The sequence below is a fragment of the Euprymna scolopes genome, chromosome 23, assembly GCF_053919585.1.
Source record: "Euprymna scolopes isolate OS-2025 chromosome 23, ASM5391958v1, whole genome shotgun sequence".
Classification (NCBI taxonomy): Eukaryota; Metazoa; Mollusca; class Cephalopoda; order Sepiida; family Sepiolidae; genus Euprymna; species Euprymna scolopes.
In genome coordinates this window covers 48,360,596-48,371,455 of record NC_136504.1, presented here as the reverse complement: position 1 = coordinate 48,371,455, position 10,860 = coordinate 48,360,596, and the positions used below count along the sequence as shown (strand labels likewise).

At 31.1% G+C, this 10,860-nt stretch overlaps 1 pseudogene; it reads right to left on the bottom strand.

Annotated features, from left to right (window-relative positions):
• Nucleotides 1–8,870: 8,870 nt before the first annotated feature.
• LOC145246375 (5S ribosomal RNA) lies at nucleotides 8,871–8,987 on the bottom strand (annotated as a pseudogene).
• Nucleotides 8,988–10,860: the final 1,873 nt, after the last annotated feature.

The window sequence follows — 10,860 nt, the reverse complement described above, 5'->3', positions numbered from 1 at the left end:
AAAACAAAAACAGAAATCGATGTAGGTTCATTTCGTCTCAGAAAGCCAATAGACAGCCTGATCTGGTAGCACCAGATACTAAGAGGAATATAATATAGATACTACACCTTGATTTGAGTCCGAAAGTTAGGCGAATTACCAAAGCGCATTTAAATAAAAAAAGTAAGTAAGTTAGTAAATGCCATACTGTTTTAATGAAGTACAATCTATTGACGCCAATCTATAAAATATTCACAACAAGCACTCATTTAGCTACTACCACTGCAAAGAAAATTCATTTTGTTTCCTTGTATATCCCTGATCTTACCAGATCAGGCTGTATGAAGATACTGTTTTTTTTTTTTACCTAAAATGCATCAAACATGGATGTTATTGGTTTTGATTTTGCCTTTGCAAAACACAATTATGTTCTGCAAAAAAACAAAAAACAAAAAAAAAAAACAAATCACACATGGATACAAATCAAACTTGAAGCATAAAAACAGTTACAAAAATGACTGGATTCAACATTAACTAATTCAAAAAGGTTGATATACTGTAGAACAAAACAGCGAAACCAAACACCATCCATAACTATTGAAGATATAAATATATCAAACATAAAAACTTTTGTTAAAATGACTGGATTCGACATTAGATAACCTAAAAAGGGTTGATATGCCGTAAAACAAAACAACCAAACAAAACCCCACGAATTAATATTTGAAGATATAAGGGACTTGGGGCATAAAAAAATGAACATATTTGGCATGTAATAACCTTGATATGCAGCAAATCAAACAATAAAAGCAAACCAAGCTTCTGTATACAGAATATCAAACAGAACTTCTATTAACAAAGCTTCTTCCCTAGAATATCCCACCTATTAAGCACACAACCATGTGTTTCACTGCTGACTACAAATCTTCAATTCCAGTGTTAACAAATACTCGTTAAGCCACCCCTTGAGTAACCATACGCTGCCAGTTTAACCCAGTATTTTTTTTCAAGTCATCTTATATTATTCTAGGTCCAACGTACATTATTATTAATATTTACCCTTTATTTGCCTTTCGGCCTTTATAAATGTTAAATAATTACATTACATGTAACCCCACCCCATCCACAAAGAAAAATAACTTCATTCCTAGGCTACACCGGGCAAGGACAGCTAGTAAAAAAAAAAAAAAAAAAAAAAAATACAATTAAAATGTCGTCATTTTAACATTTTTGCAGTCGGGAAAATATTACGAACTAGATTTTTTTTATTTCTGATTTAATCTCTATGAAAAAAAGCAGACGCAAGATTCGTGTTTTGTAGATAACGAATTTGTTTATCAGTAAATTAAATGTAAGTGTTTTAATATGCGAAATACAAAGATTATGACGTAAAGAAAGAAAACTGAAGCCAACTGTGTGCATTTGATGTATGTTTTGCATAAAACCCGCGACGCGTTTGTTGTTTAGACGATTGTAGGGTAAGCGAGTGGAAAGATTAGCGGGAATACGCGAAAATCTTAGGACGTGAAGATGTGAAATATTTTACTGTGGGAAAAGAAGCTGACGGAAATTAGTACCACCGTTGAGTATAGCTTGCAGCCAAACATACATAGATAGGTACACACACACACACACACACACATATACATATATATATATATATATATATATATATATATATAATTTAAAGGGGGTTAGAACAGTAGTCTAAAGAGTGGAGTGTATTTTAATGTGATAGTAAAATTACTAATTCAATTAAAACACAAGAAAAGAACAGTGCTCGTTGTAATGCAGATATATAATAAGCTCGAAACGATCGTACAAATTATTAACTTTGTTGTTGTTCCTTCTTATGAAACAGATTTTTAATTTTTAATTCTTATGAAACAGATTTTTAATTTTTAATTCTAATTTTAATTATAAATTATCAATCACATTACTATATATATATATATATATATATATATATATATATATATATATCGCGAGAGAGAGAGACAGACAGACAGACACACAGAGAGACAGCGAGACAGAGAGACAGAGACAGAGAGAAAGGGAGATTTTATTGATTTTTAAATTATAATACGGTCAATAGCGTCTCAAACCAATTACCGTTTAAAAAAATCAGCAAAAAATATAAGATTAAAATATATCAATAAAAATAACACATAAATTCATCTAAGATCCGTGGCGTAACGGTCAACGTACTCGGCCATAACACATATAGTCTGAGGTTCCAATCCTAGAAGCAGTCAAGTTACGCGGACGAGAGGAAGTACCTCGAAACATGCATGTTCGTAGATTACTGTTATATATATATATATATATATATATATATATATATATATATGTAGTCATCCACATACAGTACTGTTTCACAGCTCATCAGTGCAGCTAGACAAGCAACTACCTCAAGTCACGATCGAAACCCGACCGCCAAACGACAGCAATACGGCTGCTGTTATGGGGCAGTGAATTAACAATGTTTTTTACATGTCCAAATACCTATATATATATATATATATATATATATATATATATATATATATATATATATATATATATATATATATATATATATATAATACTAGCATTTCAGCCCGGCATTGCCCGGGTGTTTGGACTTGTATGTTGAGCAAAAAAAAAAAACAAAAAACAAAAACAAAAAAAAACAACCAAACAAGTCTTGTGGGGGAATCAGTTTAGTCGCCGGTGATCCGACCATGAGGCAGGTCGTACTTGGTTACATGGTACCAGTAGCATATGACATGACCTAACATACATACATACATACATACATACATACATACATACATACATACATACATACATACATACAGCAGTAGCTATAAATATAGCAGCCGTAATAGCACAACGGTTAAAAGCTCCGACTGTGGTTTGGGCGATCGAGTTTCGATCCTGGCTTGAGGTAGTTGCTTGTCTAGCCGCACTGATGAGCTGTGAAATAGCGAAACCGTACTGTATGTAGATGACTACACACACATACACACACACACACACACACACACACACATATATATATATATATATATATATATATATATATATATATATAACACTAACCTCTACTATTCGGATATATACGTCTATGTATTATATGCATATCTGTTTATCGATGGCATTCAGTCTTTCTATCTATTTAGTAAGTAAGTTCAATAACCAATCAATATTTACTCACTCTGAAGATATATATATATATATATATATATATATATATATATATATATATATATATATATATGTATATACTAGCAGAAGTACCCGTCGTTGACTGGGTTAAAAAATAGGCTACGTTTTTTTTTCTTCTATATTTTATGGGCTAGGTGCATACACAGGTCCCACAACTTTAATGAACTACCACTGTTCAAAATGTAACATACCCATTTTTGACCCTCAATACTTATTCTATCATTGTTTGTGGTTTGTATATAGGAGCCTATTCGTGAACACCCCCCCCACACACACACACACATTCAGCCTTATTATATAGATTATTTAAATATTGGTCAAATTCTATTTCTGTAACATAAATTGGTTTCGACATTACTCACAAACAACTTATTTTTCCTAAACTATATTTTAGTAAAAATAAATCAAAATTACTTCTATGAAATCTAGATAGACCCCATATTTTTTTTATTCCTTACCTATTCAAATTTAAATACTCCTATCACAATAATCTTATGTAGACCTACATTTTAAAAAATTGTTAAACTTTGTGATACATTTTCATTCTATGTAGATCAGGCGCGAACGCAAACCCCATAATTATATTATACCACATTTCTTCAAAGTGAAACATAATTATAAAAGTATACTTACGCAGATAGATATTGGAGTGATTTTTAAAGTTTGTGCCATATTTTAATTCTTTGGATGCTAGTCACAAATGAAGACTCCCACAATTTTTATATAGCATCCCTGTTCAAGCTGAAATGTCAAAATATTCTTATGCGCATCTATATCAAACAGCCTTGTAAATGTTTCTTTTTTCCTTTTTTATATTTCCATTCTTTGGGGACTGGGCGCGAACGCAGACCCCACATTTTTAATAAAGCCCTCTTTGTCAAAATGTAACATACCCATTTTTGCTCCTTGATACCTCTTCTATCATTGTATTAAGTCAGTTTTGTGTAATAGTAAACCCTATAGCAGCATATTTGTGCACACGCACACACACGCACACATTCAGCTTTATATATATATATATATATATATATATATATATATATATATACTAGCAAAAGTACCCGTCGTTGACTGGGTTAAAAAAAAAGCAGCCTACAGAAAATGGACTCTGATTTATGAAAGTATGATAGGTTATGAAAAGGAAGGATTGTAAATTTTGGTTGAATTTGGGTGTATCGCAACCAAAGCAAATTATGATGAAAGTAAAAATAAAATAGACAAACCCATAATTTATTATACCATACTTGTTCACACTGAAACACTTATCACAATATTCTGTGGATCTATATTAAAAAAACCTTGTTCAACATTTTGACATATTTCCATTCTATGGAGGTCGGGTGCGAACGAACGCCCCATAATTTTATCATACCATATTTCTTCAAACGGAAACATAATTATCAAAGTATACTTACGCAGATAGATATGAAAAGTCTTTATTAAAGTGTGTGCCTATTTCCATTCTATGGAGGCCAGGCGCGAACGCAGCCCCACAATTTTATTATACCATCCCTATTTAAGTTAAAACATACTTATCAAAGTGTTCTGATGTACATCTATATCAAAAACACTTGTAAGCGTTTTTTTTTTAATTTTAAATTTTTTATTTCCATACTTTGTGAACCAGGCGCGAACGTAGACCCCACAATTTTAATGAACCATCGTTCTGCCAGATCAAACATGCCCATTCCTGTGTCTCGATACATCTTCTATTATTATATGTAATCAACTTTTTAAAATAGTCAACCATATAGGAGCCTATTCCTGACCACACACACACACACACACACACACACACACACACACACACACACACACACACACACACACACACACACACACACACACACATTCAGCTTTATATTATATTATATATATATATATATAGTCCTATTTTTCCTTTTTTATTATTGGTTCTTCTTTAATAATCTCAATTATTTCATAGTAGCCTATATTTTTTTTAAATATTACCTACATGTATACTACTCTTCCGATTTACCCTTACCCGTTTTGTATAATTTTGGTCCTTCTTTTCTTTTGACGAAAAGCATTTAGCTTCGAAATGTAATGATCTATATGAGCTTTTTTTTACTTAAATTTCCCCTCGTTTTCTTTTTTGTTTTGATGATGTAATAACATTATATATAACTTTTTTCTCATCTTTCATTTAATATTGTTTTTGCCCCCCTTGAAAGTGTTGAGCCTTTCCTATCTAGATAAGTCTTGCTTTGTTAAAGATTTTCACTTTGATAACATAATTATAAATATATATATATAAAATTTGAAGTTGCTATTTTTCAAAAGTAGGGTAACCAATGAAATATAACGAGGTTAATACAAGAATGCTCAATACGGAAGTAGAGCAAGTTACATTTTCAATTTGTCTTTCCATAAGCAGTTATTTGTTGCTACGCAGTTATGAGCATGCTTCGGTCTTCTCGTGTTTAGCAACTAGAGACCTCTTCAGGCAACCAGCGCTTTCGTAAATAAGCGTTTGTTGCCTGAAGAGATCTCTAGTTACTAAACACTAGAAGACCGAAACATGCTCATGACGGTGTAGCAACAAATTACTGCTTATGTAAAGACAAATTTAAAATGTAATATATATATATATATATATATATATATATATATATATATATATATATATAGATCCGCAAGATACACACAGGTGTTCCTAAAAGCAATGGTTCACCATGAAAAAAAAAATACCCGACGTGAGAATGAACAAGTTATAAATCTTTTCTCTTGTGAATCAAAATTCGTCGCAACGTTTTTTTCCTGTTGAAACTTTCACACATAAAATGCATTTATTTGCATTCGATTTCAGTCACTTCCGGCAACCGTTCAAATATCCCTTGTATCATTGGCAAAATAATTCCACTTACGTTCATGTGGGTGCAGGGTGGAAGGGTGCGGTGTTCCCGTAACGGAAATCCAAACACAGAAATTGATAAAAGAACACCCGAAACAAAGACAACTTATATTGTGATTTACTTCCTAATCTACATACGGATTTGTATCCATCTCCGATATAAACACACACACACACACACACACACACACACACACACACACACACACACACACACACACACACACATATATATATGTACTAGCAAAAGTATCCGTTATTTACTGGGTTAAAAAACAGCCTACAGAAAATGGACTTTGATTTATGAAAGTATGATAGGAAAACAGAAAGGAAGGGTTGTAAAGAGATAGCTTCGAATTTGTGTGTATCAAAACCAAAGCAAAATATGATGAAAGTAAAAATAAAATAGATAAACCCCATAATTTATTATACCATACCTGTTCACACTGAAACACTTATCACAATATTAAAAAAAACCTTGTTAAACTTTGTGCCATATTTCCATTCTATGGAGGTTAGGCGCGAACGAACACCCCATAATTTTATTATACCATATTTCTTCAAACTGAAACATAATTATCAAAATATACTTATGCAGATAGATATGAAAAGTCTTTATTAAAGTTTGTGCCTATTTCCATTCTATGGAGACCAGGCGCGAACACAGACCCCACAATTTTATTATACCATCCCTATTTAATTAAAACATACTTATCAAAGTATTCTGATGTACACCTATATCAAAAACACTTGTAAACGTTTTTTTTAATTTTTTAATTTTTTATTTCCATATTTTGTGGACCAGGCGCGAACGTAGACCCCACAATTTTAATGAAACACCGTTCTGCCAGATCAAACATACCCATTCCTGGGTCTCGGTACATCTTCTATCATTATATGTAATCAGTTTTTAAAAATAGTCAACCATATAGGAGCCTATTCGTGACCACACACACACACCCACCCACACACACACACACACACACACACACACACACACACACACATTCAGCTTCATATTATATATACATATCTATATATATTGTGTAATGTGAGAAAGCTATGAGATATTTCCAGCTTCTCTTCTAAGTTTCCTATTATTTAATCATGTCGAAGCGCGTTTTATTCCTTTTGGTGGATTGCTTGTTGGTATTTCTTCTGATGAGTTAAGGGCAAAATAGATTCACTGATTGATATTGTCATTAAGTGATTGATGTTGTGCTATGAAACATATAATGTCAAGAATTGTAAGTGTCGACCGAATTAAACGAATAAATTGTAAGATGGTCAACATCATGAAATTTGGAATATAGACTTTTGTTATTCAATCATTGTATACTTTGAAATGACATTGAGCTTCTTAAATAACGATTGGTATAAGGAAATATAAGTGAATAAAGAATATTTTCACAGAAAAATATATATATATTATTGTCAGAATAATTATTAATAGGAAATATATCATTTTATTTCTGTGTCCAAGAACATAATGCACGAATTGTAATTTTGGTTTTGAAATCATGAGTAACCCCAGTAGATTATGGATTAATGACAGATGTAGGTTAACCCCATGGGTACACAATCAGCTTTAAGATTAAAAACATGTTTTAAATTTTTAATTTATTTAATAAGCTATCATAGCCTTTTCTATATATGTTTAATTAAATTAATAAATCATAGACGCTTTTTAGTATTCACTAAACTAATTGTCTCCCTTTAATTGTTATAAGTACCTACGAATACCTTTGTTTCCCATAATTTTTCAACTAATTTTTGAACATCAATAATAAGATGGATTATCCCCCTTCGTAGCTAGGATTTACCAATTATCGATAATCAAAATAGATTAGAATGAAAGAGAATAATTGAATATTAAATAATAAAAAAAATAGAATGGGGTCCCTATCCTCGAATGATGTATGAGGATTAACTAAATATAAGGTAATGCCAGCTTTTATTTCCCTATTTAATAAAATATTAACCTAAAACTGGTCTTAAATCTAAGTAATAAGATAGCCGATATTTTGTAAACATTAAAACCAGCATAGAGCGAATACGAAACTAACTTAACCGTAACGTTATAGCAAGGGCGTTCTGGCCATATTATAAATATAAAAATAAAATTCTAAACATTTTTTTAAAATTTAATTATGTGAAATACAGAAATATAGAAATCTAATTTAAGAATTCAACGAATAGTTTTATTAAAAGATATTAAATGCCTACGGGTTTTTGTAACAACTTCTTATGACAGGTTTTTAAATAATTATACGAAAATTAGGTGATATATTAATATTTAAATAGGCTCTTGACAAGGATGCACCCAGGATAAATGTTTTCGCATGCTTCTTTTCCTTTAAGAGAAATTTCGTTAAATAATGTTCTATTGTTAAAGTGTTTTTATTCAAGAAGTCTGAAGAAAAGCTTGTTATGGGAAAATTTTCAAACGCCATAATGCTTGAAATTGCCCAACTAGTCATGAAACAATTGTAACTTACAATGAAATACATTTTTATTGCTACCAATTCCTTTTTTGAAGTCTTGGTTTTGTTAATACAGTATATATATATATATATATATATATATATATATATATATATATATATATATATATATATATATATATAAAGGCTTCCTTCAGTCTTGACAAACTATGGATACCCACAGTAAGGGTGCCTGCGCGGAAAATTTTTGTGGCAAGAGTTGCGCAATCTCCAACCACACCTCTCCTGCTTCGACATTGTTGAATACCAGTGGCAAGTGGAGGTTTAGGACGACTGGAAACAATGCCGAGATAAGCGGAAAGCACATACAGCGCCTAGAATTCCCAAATGGTCACCCATCTGGTACTAGCCAGGCTCAACGTTGCTTAACTTCGGTGATCTGACGAGAACCGGTGTGTCAACGTGATTATGCCATATATATATATATATATATATATATATATATATATATATATATATATATATATATATATATATATATATATATATATATATATATGTGTGTGTGTGTGTGTGTGTGTGTGTGTGTGTGTGTGTGTGTGTGTGTGTGTATTTTCTGGGCCTTGATAAGTGGTGACCACCATGTAAAAAAAATAAAAGCTCATCTCATTGAACACGACAAAGTTATCCTTTTCTTCTGGATATCTTTTTGATTCTTCTGTCTTTTTTTTTTTTTTTTTTTCAATCTGTATGTTGTAGCAAATGTGCACCCAAAGGTTGTTGTTCAGCCATATTCTACTCCAGAGCGCTTTATATCGGTGCGTCCGATTATCATTAAACTATAAATACACTAAGCCTCAAAGGAAAAGAAAAAGGAAACAACAGCAGCAGCAACAACAACAACAACAACAACAACAACCGTTCCGGACGAGCCGATAGAAAGCGCTTTAGTAAAATATGGCTGAATAACAACTTCTGGGCGCCATTTTGTAGAACATGCCGACTGAAATTTAAAAAAAAAATAAAACGATCAGCGAACGGAAAAGATATCCAGAAAAATCGCTTGGATTTCATCATCTATTTTTTCTACGGACAATCTAATATAAAAAACAAATGGAATTCAAAATCTCTAAACTTTTACTTTTGCCATCTCTTCTGGACATTGAATTCTAAAATTTTGGGCATTGCTTTCGATACTGAAATTATTAATCAGTATGGAATATAAAACTAAATCGTCACCACTATTCCTGGGATATAATTCGAATCGTGCAACTCGAAGTACATATCTTTTTTCATGATTAATCCAATTCTCGAGTTGAATCACATCAAAAAAAACTGATGCCCTTATCTATGTTCCTTTTTAAAAATATTTTTTAACTCTAATTTTCAATATATGTGCTAAATATCTAAATTGATGCTTATTCATCAATTGTTTAATGCAATAGCGTGTGTGTTATTTTCTGTGTCACGCTTACATACGGGTCGTTTAATTAGCATGTACTTCCGTTTCTTGTAATAAATAATTTCACCGAGAATTCTTCATAAGTTTGGGTTTCGAATTCGATTATAGGTGATGGCACTCAGGTCGTTTAAATTTTTAATAAATAATTTTACTTAGAATTCTTCATAATTTTGGTTTCAGTTTCGATTGTAACTGATAGCAAAGTCCTCTATTTAATTCTACCAAGAATTCCTCATCAGTTTTGGTTTCGGTTTCGATTCAAGCTAATGGCTATCACATAATCTATTTTTTCTTAAATAATTTTATGAAGAATTTTTCATTAGTCTTGGCATCGGTTCCGATTTTAGCTGATGGCACCTTAGTAATTTATTTTTTTTATAAATAATTTTATCAAGAATTCTTCATAAGTTTTGGTTTCGATTATATCTGAAGGAACTAAAGATATATATATATATATATATATATATATATATATATATATATATATATATATATATATATATATATATATATTGCAATTACGAAGGGAAGACTTTCATGATTCATGATTAAAAGTAAATGTGTATATATATAAACATATACATCTTCTTTCCAAAAAGGTGTGAATGAAGGGGGAACAGGAGAGGAAAGAAAAAGGAATGGGGAGCCAGCTGACCGGTTTCGACCCTCGCTTCTCAAAGCTCTATAGAGGGAATTTTTAAAATAAAGAATGAAAGCGATTAAAATGGCGCTTTCATTCTTTATTTAAAAAATTCCCTCTTCATTCCCACCTTTTTGGAGAGAAGATATATATATATATATATATATATATATATATATATATATATATATATATATATATATATATATATATATATATATATATATATATATATATTTATTTATTTATA